The 15,381-nt window shown below is 34.9% G+C and overlaps 1 long non-coding RNA gene across 3 annotated transcripts in view; it reads right to left on the bottom strand.

Annotated features, from left to right (window-relative positions):
• LOC123000848 (uncharacterized) overlaps positions 1–15,381 on the bottom strand; it is a 273,953-nt gene that overhangs the window by 56,585 nt on the left and 201,987 nt on the right. For all 3 annotated transcript variants that reach the window (XR_006409192.3, XR_008957722.1, XR_008957721.1), the window contains exon 8: positions 2,370–2,421. This is a non-coding gene — a long non-coding RNA (uncharacterized LOC123000848). The remainder of the gene's footprint in view (positions 1–2,369; positions 2,422–15,381) is intronic.

Below are 15,381 nucleotides of genomic sequence, written 5' to 3'. Positions count from 1 at the left end.
TGGAGAATTTCACCAAATAACTAGAGTCTATAAAAATAACCCAAAGGAACTATAGAACTAAAAATTAAATGAAATTCAGACTTCCACATATGGGCTTAACAGTAATTAAGAGAAAATAGAGGATAAGGTTTTTAGGTTTGAAGATGAGTGAACAAAAAACATGTAAACTAAAAACAGAGAGAAATAAATGAAAAGTATAGAAGAGAGCATAGACATATAAATGACCCAGTCAATTAGTCTAACATGAATGCAGATGATGCCGAGAGAGAGAGAGAGAATGAGGCAGAATCAATATTCGAAAAGTTGACCAAAGATTCTCCAAAATTGGTAAAAGATTGTATACCCACAGATAAGCAAAATAAACACAAAGAACATCAAACCCATCCCTTCCCTATCCTGCCTTCCTTTATCTTACAACAGGATCCCCTTTAGAAAAGAAAAATGAATAAAACGTTTTTCTACACATTTATCACATGCAAATTTGCATAGTGTTTTGTTTGTGTGTTGATTATGTGTTAGGCTATATATAGTCTTTGCTGTTTTCCTGTATAGAGTGTTGTTGACATGTGTTGCTAATATATTAATTTATTTTTCCATGTGCTCCATTTGTTCAAAACATGAGTTGACCCATATGACCAAGCTTCTAAATGAACATTCATAAGCATTTCTTGATAGTCCATATTTAGAAATACTCTCTGGCCTACACTTGAAAATCTGCAGAATCAACTTGTTGAGGCTCTATTTTCTATTAAAGAAAGGGAGGTATTGGAAAATCATTTTTATAATTTCTAAGCTGTGATATTATGTGGTTTATTTTTTGAAATGAATATCCAAAAAAAAATTCAAAAATTTGTCTGAGATGAGACAATAGTTCTCCAAAACTCCCCGCGTAAAAAGAAAATGTGTGTCATAGCAGCATATAAAATAACCACCTGAAGTCCCATGACACTTCTTGGCTTGCAAACCAAACCACTAGTGAATTTTTTTTTTTTTAACTAAAGGAGACACTTTGGTTGAGGTTTAAGTTATTTTTACATATACTCTTATTGCACAATGTGTTTTTCCCTTGCAAAACTCAACACAAGTAGAAATAGATAATTTTATTTTGTGTGTTTCTCTTCAGTTTGATGCAAGCTCCATTAGGAAAAAGATTTTTTGTCTGCTCTTCTACTATATCATTCTATGGTATTAAAAGATACCTAGCACATAGCAAATGACAATAAATATTTGTTGGTCAAATAAAATGAATGAATGAATGAATGAATATTGTTTATACCAAATTTTTATTTGGATATACCACATAAATATGAATATATACTTATGAAAGTTATGGGACAATGTCATACTAAGAATGAAGAGAGACATATGGGGAAAGTAACAGATTCAGAAATATTGTAGGTTCTAAGTGAATGCTAAGTACTCCACCTAGTTTCTTACAAATAGAATACAAAGTCCATAGAAACAGAATATAAACAAACCATAAAGGTACTATCTAGAGACCCTAACTGTGGTCAATGTATATATTTCCTTTCTTTATTTGAATAGGTGTTACCGTTTGATGATTTCATCAACTTAGCATATGCATATGCATGTGTGTGTGTGTGTCTACAGATACACAGGTACAACTGTATTTATATAGATACCATCAATGAGAAGAAAGTATTGTGGGGGCGCCTGGGTGGCTCAGTCGTTAAGTGTCTGCCTTCCGCTCAGGTCATGATCCCAGGGCCCTGGGACTGAGCCCCTCATCGGGCTCCCTGCTCAACAGGAAGCCTGCGTCTCCCTCTCCCACTCCCCCTGCTTGTGTTCCCTCTCTCGCTGTCTCTCTGTCAAATAAATAAATAAAATCTTTAAAAGAAAAAAGTATTGCGAATGAACTACTTTAAAGAATCTATCAAGTTCATCTGGATTTATAGAAAAAGTTCGATCTCTACACATTCAAAGAGGAATGCACTTCTGTTCAGCAGTTCATGCATGAACTGTATTCTTTTTTTAAAAATAATTATCAGAAGCTATGATATCTTCAGGTAAACATTAGAATGAACTGTGTTAAAAGTTCCTTACTGATTTATTAGTATTAAGCCAAATAATACTATGGAAGATTTAGATGAATATTTTCTGTAAAAGTGAAGATTACCTTGTCAGTTGTTTCCCTTAGATTTTTCTCTATAAAAGTTACCGTGAGTTTTAGTTTTATAATTTTCCATTTTGTAGACTCTAGTGCATAGAATACTATACTATATAGAATATGGTGCAAATAATAAACATTCTTTATTATTTATCACACTGCTACAAGTCTTACTATAGCTTTATTATTTTCTTAATTCAATCCTCAAATGTAAAAGGAAAAACATGAAATTGTAACTCACAGAAAAAACTCCATGGCCAGAGGGACTCCAACGTATCTTGCCAAAGAACTTCCTGGTGTGATAATTAAAGAGAAAAAAGAACCCAATACATAAAAATTAAACAGAAACAGGAAACCTTGCAATAGAATGAATGAACATTTCTGTTTCTGGGAAAATTAGACAGATAGGGACAGCCATCTGAGGTTTGGCATATATTAGGTTTAAACAATGAATTCTGCCCATTGAATCAACAATGTTTGGACACCTACTCGTGCAGAACACTGTTCTAGATGCTGAGAATATACAAAGAGGCAAAGACATGGTTCCTGTTCATGTAAGGCTTATTAAACAAATGGATCATTGGTTTTAACTACTGGTGGAGGAAAACTAAGGCTAATGAAGAAAACACATTTTTTTTTTCAAAATTCTATTAAACCTTAGTAGTGTTGTAAGAATTGAGTATAACATAATTGAGTACATGCTGGCCTTGAAGTTAGAAGTCCTGGATTGAGAACTCTAACCTGCAGCTGATCAGCCATGTGGTATCAGCAGAGTTAAATCACCTCTCTGAACCTTTTTGTTCAGTTGTAAAATGATGGCTTTGGAATTGTATATATGATGTACAAAAGTTTCCAATAGCATTCTTTTAGGACATGTTAGGAACGATAAGTTCAGTGTTGCATGTTCAGTGTTAATATACTAAACTGTATGTTAGTATATATAGCATATTACCAATGTTTAGTATATTCAGTATATTAGTATATATTAGTATATACTTGTATATATGTTGTAGTGTATAATTAGTATATATTAGTTTATAATATATTCAGCATATTTAGTGTTGCATGCTTAGTATATTACTAGAAATATAATAGATTGAATCAGTATTCAGGAGAGACTATTGGACAAGATGAGTGAATGATTTTACCCTCTGTAATCCTTAGGTCTATGATTCTGTTGTGAGGTAGGATTCATCTCTTGTACTAATCTTCGCAGTATGGTTTTCTTACGCTAAGCAGGAGTGATTGGGTTAGTTTCTAATTAAAGATCTGATGTGTAGAGAGAAAAAAAAAAAACCCAGAAACTCAAGACTTCAGCCAAGTGTACCAAGCTCAAACATAAAGCTGTTTCCGAGAGTTCAAGCTCCCAAAACCTTCTAACTCCAGTTTATGATGAAATATATATATTGTTCATTTCGGGGTGAGTACCACCACGATGGTTTTCTAGGCAATGGGACATTGCAACAAAAATAAATTCACCAAGTTAACATAGAAAGAAGATCTTAATTTGAATTAAGCTTTTACATATGTAATCTTTCCTTTAAATTGTATCTCATTTATTAGAGTGCTTCAAGGATACTAATTTAATTACTACTCACAGTGATATTTTAGGAGTTAAACTTAATAAAACCTGAATGATTTTTTTCTTCAAAGTCTCCATTGATACATCTGGACAAAATATTCTAACTCTAGAGCTCAAGACCGAGGGATAGGAGCAAAGTAAGTATGAAGCCCAAGTAAGTGCTTAAATCATTCAACCATTTATCATTAGATGACAAATACCACACCTCATATGGAGACAATAATTCTGACCTATCTCAGGAAATTGTGAGGACAAGCCTAAAGTGTAGAACTGCATGCTATACTGATATATGGAACGAGACTAGTATGTATATGTGTAGCCTTCAATTTCCAAGTCTTCTCTTCCTGTACTCTCCGATGATTGGCCTAAAATGTAGGCTCAGACTCAGAAAATAATAGGGCAGTGTAGGGTAGCGCAATTAGATTGTAAGTAGAACCATGTTCAGAATAGGAAGCAGATGCATCCTCTGAGAAAAACAAAAAGAATGTGAACTCTTGTCAGCAGCAAATTAATCAATCTCCTTCTTCTTACAAAGGTTATGTTAAAACTATATCTAACATAGTTTGCAAAATACTGAATTTGAAGAGACTGCAAGTTTAAAGGGAATACTTCTAGACAATTCTAAGAGAACCAGATTTTTCTTTTTTTCTAAAGAGATTAATAATATTTCATATATGATGCTGCTGGGCTTTGGAGGAAAATCCTATTTTCTTGAGGCTAATCCCAGGCAATAACCCACATGCACCTGAAACTCACCAAAAAAAAAAATCTTCATTTGGGGGCTGCCCGGGACTACTTCATATCCATTTATCGGGATATAAATAAGGGCAATATCCTCTAAATACATTAATCTGCTTAATCTTGTATCCATTATGTCCCAATGGTGGAGTTTTTGTTATTAGAAAAATTGTAGCATCTTTTATCTGATGAAACAAACCTTCATTTCTAATTTGACAACGTCTACCAATTATTGAGAACCACGACTATGTCAGGCCAGTGCATGACCTCTACAAAATTGTCTGCCTTCTCATAACATCCCCATGAGAAAGATATTATCATCTACAAATTAGAGATGAAAATACTGAGCCTTAGAAGTAAAGTAATTTGCTCAAAGTGGCGATTGCTTATAAGGATTCCAACTCAAGTGTATCTGATTCTCTAGTCCACTACGAGATGCTCTATTATTTGAGCTTTCCATTGTTTTTAAAGAAAAACAAGTAATTCATCCAACATATCAACTTTAAAACATTTTTATATGCCAAACAACTTTATATGGAGTTAACCATGCGTATTTTTTACAATTATATCCAGTCAAAATCCTTTAAGAATAGTTTCTGTATTACTATGGGGGGAAAAAACACATTTGTTCATTTTTGTCTATCCCTGTAGGAGCAATTGAGGGTTCTGTTCCTTTATCTGCTGCAGTGAAATCCAACTAAGAACACTTGAGCCTAGACATCTAAAACCTTCCCTCGTGCAAAGTCAACATTTCTCCTGAGCCCAGTCAAGCTCAGCTCTGAGTGTCACTGTGTAGTTTACATGGTCTGATATTTAAACGGGGAGGGGAGAGGAGAACTGACTACATGATACAGTTTAGCTGAAGAGATTTTCATTTCAGAAAAAAACAAAAACATTTCTTTGGATAAACGTATCTCCATTAGCAAGTGCTTTCTCATACTACTCAGCGATTTTGATTCCTCAAGGCCACTTATTAATTATAAGAAGGAAAACAATACACTACATTTTACCTAAGCAGAATTTATTTCTTGCATGAGCAAAAATTTCATTTAACCTCAAGCATAGAATAACATATTTGAAATATTCACCTAAGGGTAAGAATTGTTTTGCACTTTACATTCTTGCTGCTTATCTACTGAACATCAACCCCCAGATTCATACCAAGCCAAGTGCTGTGGAAATACAAAATCCTTTGGTAAAGGCATTTTTGTAAAATTTGGACTTCATTTAATAGAACTCCTAATTAGAAGCTTACTGAGATTCATCAGAAAATCAGTTTCCAGTCTCAGATCTACCACCAGGCAGTAGGTAGTTCACTGAATTTCTCTATTTTGATTTCTTCATAATCAAAAAAAATAAAAAAAAAATGGAAGCGCCTGCAAATCTGAATCTTGGATGCATAGTCATTTTCTGTAAGAATACTACAGATTAAAATTCCAGTGTATATGTGAAACTGAAATGCAAAAAAAAAAAAAAAATGTAAGTTGTCATCTTCATTTCATTTTTTCAGCCTTATTCTCTCCTTTTCTTCTTTTTGTGTCTGTCCGTTTCTTAAATGCTAGTATATGTTCCCTTTACCTCTGGGCATTGCACTGTTGCACCTTTTTCCTTGTCTACACGTATACAGTTGAATTTAACAGTGGAGTTATAATTCCAGACCCATCAGGGAAAAGTAAAAGCTGTTCCATAGAAAGTACTGTTCTCCCAAAGTATCTTCTCTTTGCCACAGCAGGCTAACAGGCTTGTCTCTCTCTGCATAAAGCATCCTGAAGGTCTGAGAGCAGTGGAGGTGTCATGAATAACAACTAATCCATCCATTCCTACAGGGGGATTTCACAAATTTCTTTTTGTTTCTCAATAAAATGCTATTCACAGTAAGAAATCAGACCAGAAATCCTGGCTAATTTGTTAGAAGGAAAATATATTTGGGCAAAGCAATGTATATTTATTCAAGTGCATAACCTGAGAGCAAAAGCAAGTTTTCCTGAAAATGCTTTTAGATGAGCAAACTAACCCAGGCTTGTAAGGTCATAAAGGTAGCACGGTTCTTTGGGGAGCATCAAGAAAATAAAGCCCTGCTTGCTTGTTCTCTCCAAAATAATGAAGGTTGATGATTTGGCGCAATTATTCCGGCTGTTTATATCCCGCTTCTGTTCCCCTTTTTGCCAGTGGAGTTATGTTCCTTTCCCCAAACAGGGTGTGTCCCCCCTGGAACTTCGCAAGGGGCAGCCTTTTGCCAGCATGGTGGAATGGAATGAATCTCCCCTCTTTCTTAGTCTTTGTCATCTTGATATTCCAGCTTTGTCGTGGGTGCCTTTTCACAAGCAAAATTCTAGTGTCCTTAATTCAATCATCAGGCACATTGCATTTAGACCCAAGTGCTAATTTGCCGATGTCAGGTGCACAAATGCAATGGTTTCCACAGCCAGACTCACTCCTGGAACCACTGTGCTTCTTCCCACTTTTGCCTTATTTTTGTTTGGTTGGGGTTTTTTTGTTTTGTTTTGTTTTGCCATTTATTTTTATTGAAAAAAAGTGTGTTGTAATTTTAAGTCTTCCCAAACCCTTTTTGGTTTTAGCAAACCAATGCATTAATGTATATTTTATATTTGAAGATGTATTTCTGAACACCTTAAGAAAACTGAAGAAACCTTGAAAGGGTAAGTTTTTAGAATTTTTCTCAAAGTATCATGGAGTCTTGGTTCTGTTAAACGTCAAATAAATACATATAGAACCGCTTCCAGGGTCAAGTGTATGTGTGTATATAATAATAGTTATTGTTTGAAAATATCCTGAGCAAATGGGACTACTCCAGGATTATGGTTCAAAACATTTTAAATTGAATCATATTCTGGTCCAGGCAAGGATTTGTTAATCTGCTGTTAAGGCTTTTTTTTTTTTTTTCTTTCCCTAGAGTATCTTATAATACACATGCTAGAATTTCTATTTGTGTTTAAAGTTTACTTTTATAGTATTTTCATTGTTTGTTTTTCTCCACATTTATAAATTGTAATTGTAGCAATATTGTGTGCTTATTGGTATAACCCACAGTTGCTAAAATGAATTCTTTGACTCTGGAAGCTACTATTTAAATAGACATTCTACAACTTCTCCATCTACCAACTAAGTTATTCTTCACTGCATATTTGTAGCTTCAAATTGATATAGTTTATTTAATAGTTGAAAATATAAGTTTCAAGGTATAATTACATAGGAGGTTAAATCTCAGGTATGGATATATCAGCAAATTCTTTCACCTCTATTAGTCTTGAGTTTCCTTACCTGAAAGTGATAACAATAATATTAATTTTAATCAATTGAGATGAAGACTAAACGAAACAATGCATGTTAGACAATCAGTATAGACTCTAGTATATACTCAGTACTCAATAAATGCCAAATATTTTCATTAATTGTAATGGTATTTTGAATATCCATCAAATAATTTTGAATAATTTTACCTTAGTTCAGGTTTATATTAGATACAACTTCAGCTAAATAAAAATGTGGTTATTAGATTGTCCAAGAGTTGTCAATATATTTCTTGTTTTCACATTTGGATTCGCTATAGGCACCACAATTTTTTTTCTTAATTACAGCTCACATTTTCAAGTTTACGTGGTACACACTTTGCCCACTCATTCTTGAGGGTTCCAGCCACTATTTTAAAGAAGCAAGACATTTGTGATGCTCTTGATGACGGTCTTCCGTTATGTATGAGTTTGACTTTCACGTCCAGTTGAAGGGTTTGAATGGTTATAGAGACTTATTGGACAAAACTGGGAAAGTCTCTAAGACCATAAAAAAGGACATATCAGGCTTTAGTGTAAGGAGAATAAAGCAAACACAAAACAAACAAGCAAACAATACCAAATTTCTCCCCATCAACAACAGGTAAAATATTACCAACTAATTAGATATGTTGGTTAGGCACCTGCCATAGAAACATTTACTGTTAATACGTAAGTCCAAAGCTTTTCAAAGATTTGCACTTGCCATTTTATTCTTTGGAAATAATTATTTGAAATCTTAAATTAATTGGTTTCTGAGTGGATTCTTCTGAGCTCTTTTGTGATGTCTAATTAACCGTGGTAGACCAACCTTGGCTTATCTGTTGCCTTAATTCAAATCAAGAATAATCACAAAACAGGGCAGTCACTGCTGGTTTGATTCTACCCCTGGCTGAGTGTTATATAAGAGGAGTGTAGGGAAGGTGGTTCAGGCGTCCAGGAAAGGAGACAGAGTCAGTAGCAATAACGATAAAAGATAGAATAATTTTAATGGAAAAATTAGGTTAACTTTACCAGGAGCAAAAGAAGTATGAGGAAAAGGGGATACTTGGCATGTATGTGAGATGGGCCCCCAGATTCTAACACTTCGGATCTGTCTCTGTAAGTGAAGCCATGAGACCAAGGATAAAGAGAAAAGCCAAAAGAAGAAAGACCTGGATTTGAAAGTTGTGCCAAATTTAAAAGAAGAGAAAGAGTAAAAGATGCCTGCAAATACAAGTGAAAATGTGATTTGAGCATGTATTCTAATAATTTGTCAGTCATTGCTGTAAAGTTTTCAGGGCTTGTATTACAACCAAGCATTAACATATCACCTTCTCCAGTCTTCAGAAAGCAGGTCAATCAAAAACCAAAGGGATGGATGCCTGGGGAGAGGATATTTCCAGAACCAGACGAAGGTGTGCCATTCAAGTATTTCCAGGTCCCTAATATTCAAGTCTCCTTTAATGTGATGAAGAAAACTATAAAATCCATGAAGAATACAAACCACATCTTACCTTTTTTTTTTTTTTTACTCCTTTGTTATCTAACTTCCCACTAGAATATAACCTCCTTGAGCACTGGGACTTGGTGATTTTATTCATTGTTTATACCTAGGGCTTAGATTAGTGTTAGGCATATGGTGGGACCTGAGGAAATAGTTGTTAAGTGAATGAATTGGCATTTTTGGATTCACTTAAACCCAGTAATCCTGGTCCCATAAGATCTTTATAACTTGTGTGTCTAATTTACCTGAAGGACACATTAGCATATACTCCCTTATGTTCTCCTCAACGCTCAATGCTTTCAATCGTTTTTGACAGTCCTGCTCACAATCCTCTAAACCTCCATCATACTCATTCTATCAGATGATTGCGTTTCAAAAACCACTCTCATTTTCTAAACATGCCCTCAGATTTTCCCTACATCTTTATCTATCACTCACCCGCATTCTGTGGTGTTCATATATACATGTCATAAACAACTACATATTATCTGATTTCTTGCCCTATTGACTACCTGCTTTCTCTCCTGTATCTCCATGTCCATAGCTATTCATCTTCTGTCCATCCTCAATTCAAGTCTATATGGCAGAAGGACCTAGTCCTTCCTTACTTCTTTTTTTTTTTTTAAGATTTTATTTATTTATTTATTTGACAGAGATAGAGACAGCCAGCGAGAGAGGGAACACAAGCAGGGGGAGTGGGAGAGGAAGAAGCAGGCTCCCAGCAGAGGAGCCTGATGTGGGACTCGCCAGAACGCCGGGATCACGCCCTGTGCCGAAGGCAGATGCTTAACGACTGAGCCACCCAGGCGCCCCCTTCCTTCCTTCTTTTAATTTACTACTCTTTTTTTCCTTTTGTTTTCCCCATCTGCCTTCGTCCATTTGGGCTGCTATAACAAAATACCATAAACTGAGTGGTTTATAAATGACAACGGTTTTGTTTCTCACAGTTCCATAGGTTGGAAAATCAAAGATCAAAGAACAGATTGTGTGTCTGGTGAAGACCCACTTCCTGGCATATACACGACTTTTAGCTATGTCCTCACAGAGTGGAAGAGACAAGGACGCTTTCTCAGCTTATTGTACAAAGGCACTAATCCCATTCATGGGAGTTCCACCCTCATGACCTAATCTCCTCCCAAAGACCCCACATATTAATATCATCACTTTCGGGGTTAATACTTCAACATGTGAATTTGAAGGGGACGCAAATATCCAGGCTACACCACCAGACATTGAAGGTAAAACTGAGTATCCTTTCCTTACTACTCACATGTTATTTCTTAATTTTTTATAATGTAGCACCCCCTGTCTCATCTATTTCAAGAAAGCTTCCATTTTCTCACCCTATTTTTCTCAGTCTTGAATGGGTTGTCTGAAACAACACACGAGCTAAGGGTTAAAGTTTGGTACTACACTTGGATAAAGGTCCACTTTGATATTCTCACTAGATGATAGGGATTGGCCCGGCAACTCAGCATGTTTCACAATGTGATGGATAAATATATTGGACCAGGCACACAGCTAAATCCATTCTCTTCATCTATTCCTAATCTAATCAAAATTAGTTAAAAGATAGTAGTGCCTATAGTGATCCGGGAAGATTATCAAACACAAAGTCACCTGGTAGGGGAAATGGGCTTTTATTCATATACCAATAGGTAAAATAAGATAAGAGAGGCACACCATAATGGAGTATGCATTAGGTGCCGTGTGGGCACAGAACATATAACATAATTGAGTCTGATTTGAGTGGGGAGGCAGCCACAGGGAGGCTAAGACATCAATATTTAAGAACGATTAGGAATAGTCATGTGAATTGTTAAGAGAAAAGAGTGAGAGATTCAGATATTGCTTCTCTAACATTAATGTGATCAGACTCACTAGTCTGTTCACGGCTTCTCATAATCTCCCCGTTTATTTGTAAGCAAATTATAAATTCCTAAAACTAACAACGAGACCACCCAACCTGCTTTTCTAGACACCTAAATATTCTCCACAACATAAATTCCTCACCATTTTCTAGACGAAAAATATACTCTCATTATTCTTGCTTCTTAGTTTTTTTGCTCATAAAATACCTCCTCAAATATTTACACATTTTGAAAATACAGTTACCCATTATTGTCTCTTTAATTACCCCTTAAGGGGTAATTGTTTCTATACTATGCTAATTTTCCATCACATTTCATGGACATATCACACATAACCTAGTTTTGTGAACATCTCTTTCCATGAACTTTTCCCCTAATAGCTCAAGAGTGCTTCCAGTAAAGAACCACATCTTAGCTATTTCTTGTGTCCCCCACAATCTAAAGAAACAGTGCCTTTAAAACATTAGCTTTTCAATACAATGTGGGCCAATATATAGCTCGATCAGTAAGTTTTCCTAAGCAATACAGTTCTGGTCATTTTGTTTTACTTAAGAAAGTCATTCAAAATTTTAGCTTAGACAGTCATGATTTTTTATAAAATTCTTAGTTAGTCACCTCATTATTAACCTAACACAGCATTATTGTTAAAAACAAACTGGGCAAGCTAGCTGCACTACAAAAGCCAAGGGCTTGCAATGAATCTCACTATAATTACCTCATATAATTTTTACAACAGAATACAAAATGTGCCAAGGTGGAAAATATTGCTTATCACTCTGGAAAGGCAAAGTTCCATATTACTCAAGATCAAACTGCTTTCTCTTAAAGGGGCCCCAAGCATTTGAAGCAGACGAGCAGAGGACAAAACGTGTACCCCATTGATATTCTACTCAGTACATTAAGGAATAGATTCTTATGGTCATAGCTAACATAGTGAGAAGTTTTGGAGAGGGAAGTAATATAATTTTAATCCTAGTCATTATGTTTTAGACAATATTTAATTGATAAAATGTACAGAAGCCTGTATTTGTACTCAGTTTCACTGTTCCTCCCATAAACTCCTTTCATAAAGCCTAAAAATTTCCGATACTACAAATGGATTTTAATGCTTGACTTTCAGATTTTATAGGGGCATCCAAAGACCCCTCTTTGCTTTCGTTTTTCCCCCGAATACTGATTCTGTACCTAAGGGTCCACCACAGGGCAGGCAGTGGGTTTCTTAAAATGCTACATATCTGAAAGACAATAGGCGAGTTAATAAAATTTTCAAGTTAGGAATGTCACAATAGGCATGTGTTTCCATTCATAAAGTATGTCTTGAACACACACAAACTATCCTTTGTCATCTGTTTCTGCCCCATTTCGAAATTATTCTCTGCTATTAATTAGAAGTGACTACAATTTGATTAATCTCAAACATGTGTCACATATAAACAATGTGGAGAACTGAATTCAATATTTTCTTCCCTTGGAGTATGCATGGTGTTCATAGAAAGAAACCGAATATATATTTTAAAACAATTTGAAATCTAGTATTATCACACAGAGGGAGAATATTGTCAATGTCACATTCTAGCTTATTTGAAGTATTAAATTTACAGAAGAACCTAATTATATATGGTTTCTTAGACTGAAAATGTAAAAACTAAGTGAACTTTTTTCTCTCCTGTTTTACCACTAAAACTCTCATTTCCAGAATCTGTTCCTTCATCTTGAGAATCTACCTGATTTTCGTCCCTGTTTGGCGTTTAATTGAACTCTTTGGCAAAAACTTCCCAATACCTGCAAACTCACAGTGGACAAATACACATTGCCTTAGCTTCGAGAAAGGAAAGTTTCAATTAACAAGGGAAAAATGTCTTTTTGCTTAATTTAAATTATCAGTATTAATATAGGATATGTACTAAAACACTCATTTTTCAAAGTGCTAATTCAATTTCCATAAATGCACTAAGCCTTTAACCGGATTATAGAAGAAAAATTATATGATAAAGTAGTTGTGATTTAAGAAACAATGATTCCATTTAGGTTTTTCTGTTCAACTTTCTAACAAAAAATGTTTTTCTTTCTTATTACACAGCCCGCAGTAATAAGTGAAATATAATCCTAATTAATTTTTCCTACAGCTGTGTATAAATCAATAGCTGCAACATCCCAAAGGAAACACACACTGCACGGTCCTCCAGGTTCCTAATGAATGCAAATAGAATGACCTTTTTCTGACAACTATGAATATTATTTCACAATTTCACCATTGAAATCGCTGCCATCAGCAATTCATACAGCAAACATGGAGACTACAATAGTTGTAAATAACTATTCATTATGGAAAGAAGGGAGTGGAAAAAACTGAGCCTGAGTTATGCAACTTTTAAGCCTCGAGCTTCATTTTTATGTTTCATTTTGATATGGAAATTGTCTTAAATGTAACCAATCTTCATTTTAGTTCTTTCTTCTCTGTTTTAGGGGGAAAAAAAGATTAAAGTGAATCAATGTTTTATGCCATTTAATGGAGAAGTTCAATATTGAAATGCTTTTGTAAATGAAATAAAATCAATCCGTAATATTGTAAAGCTCTAAATACTACATTCAAATTATTAGGAGGCTATGGTTATCTTCCATCAGAAATAGCTGGCAGAGGGGCACCTGGGTGGCTCAGTCAGTTAAGCATCTGCCTTTGGCTCTGGTCATGATCCCAGGGTCCTGGGATCAAGTCCCGCATGGGGCTCCCTGCTTAGCGGGGAGTCTGCTTCTGCTTCTCCTTCTCCCTCTCCCTCTGTGTGCGTGAGCTCTCTCTCTCTCTCAAATAAGTAAATAAATCTTTTTGAAAAACATAAATAAATAAATAAGATAGTTTAAGAAATACCTGGTGGAAAAATATGTGCAGAAAACCCCATTGGTGTACTTATCAAGACAGCAGTACTCATAGTGAACATGCAGATGGCTTTAGAAGCTATGAAAACATAATGACATCAAGACGACACCTATGGGAACCTGAGAAAAGGTGCGAGTAATTAAATCACATTATTGTCCATTTTGACTGAAGAACCACTTTATTCCAAAATACAATAAAACTGCATGTCCTTACGCTAAATCATATTCAGTTTGCCACAAAACTTCATTATACCCATGAAGATGTCTCATTAAGCAGAATTTAAACTCAAATTTTATCAGAAAAGTAATTAAATATGTTAAACCTAATTCTGCTGACCATTCATCTATATACTGAAAACTCCCATTGCAGTTCTAGAGCCGAGAATATAATTAGCCAGTAGAGTTCAAACACTCATTAAAAACAGGACTTCTCAAATTGCAACAAGTTTCAAAGAGGGACTCACAACAAGAATATTCCACTCCCATACAATTCCAAAAATTTCTCTTCCACCCCCATTCTATAATTAATTTTTATATCTCCACATAGGACTGCAGACTACAATCACATAATTACTCGATATCCCAAATACGGATTCGTGACATGCACCAAATATATCTATAGAGAGATACTAACTTACTTTAGTATGCAGTTGCACTACTATTTTAGCATAGAGTCAGCTTTCTATACTTTCAAACCCGAGAACTGTTTTAAAGCCCATTCAAACAATGTCTTGAAACAGCTAAGAAAGCATTCCGTTGTCTGGCAATATCAGACATAGATGGCATTTTTTTAACTGTATTAAACAATCTCCACGTGATGACATCTCCTAAAGATGTCTATACTCTCACACCTGTAATGCTTTCATGTACAAAATGAATCCCTGCTACATCTCACTCAATATTGATCTTTAAGGCATTTCTCCCAATCCTTTTCCCAGTGTGGTCACTGAACGGCATCAGAGTTCAATAGGAAGATCAGCTGCTCATCCACTTTTTGCTAAAGCAATTTGTATTATGGATTTATTTTAGCAGTCTACAGTGGCAGTTGCTGTTTTTACTATTTAAATGCTTTGATTATCTGACCTTGCTTACTTTATCTTTCTAAGTGCTATGCATGGGCTTTAAAATGATCAATAAGTGGGGATTCCTCTACAGGATTATGTTGAAATCAATCTCAATTCAGACTTTTTGTATTTTATGTTTATTACTTGATCTGTCTTAATTGCATTCCTTATTTTGGTAAATAAGTTTGAAACACACACTTGATTACTCAGGTAAGAGTCACATGTGTTATAAAAATAGCCTGTATTCTTTATACATCATTTTATTCATTCTTTTAATGTGAGGAGGAAATAATTAATTCCTAGATATTTTATTCAAACACCTTTTCATTATAAATAAAGACCTATTCC

This window comes from Ursus arctos, unplaced genomic scaffold (assembly GCF_023065955.2).
Source record: "Ursus arctos isolate Adak ecotype North America unplaced genomic scaffold, UrsArc2.0 scaffold_6, whole genome shotgun sequence".
Taxonomy (NCBI): Eukaryota; Metazoa; Chordata; class Mammalia; order Carnivora; family Ursidae; genus Ursus; species Ursus arctos.
This window is presented reverse-complemented; position numbering and strand designations above follow the sequence as displayed.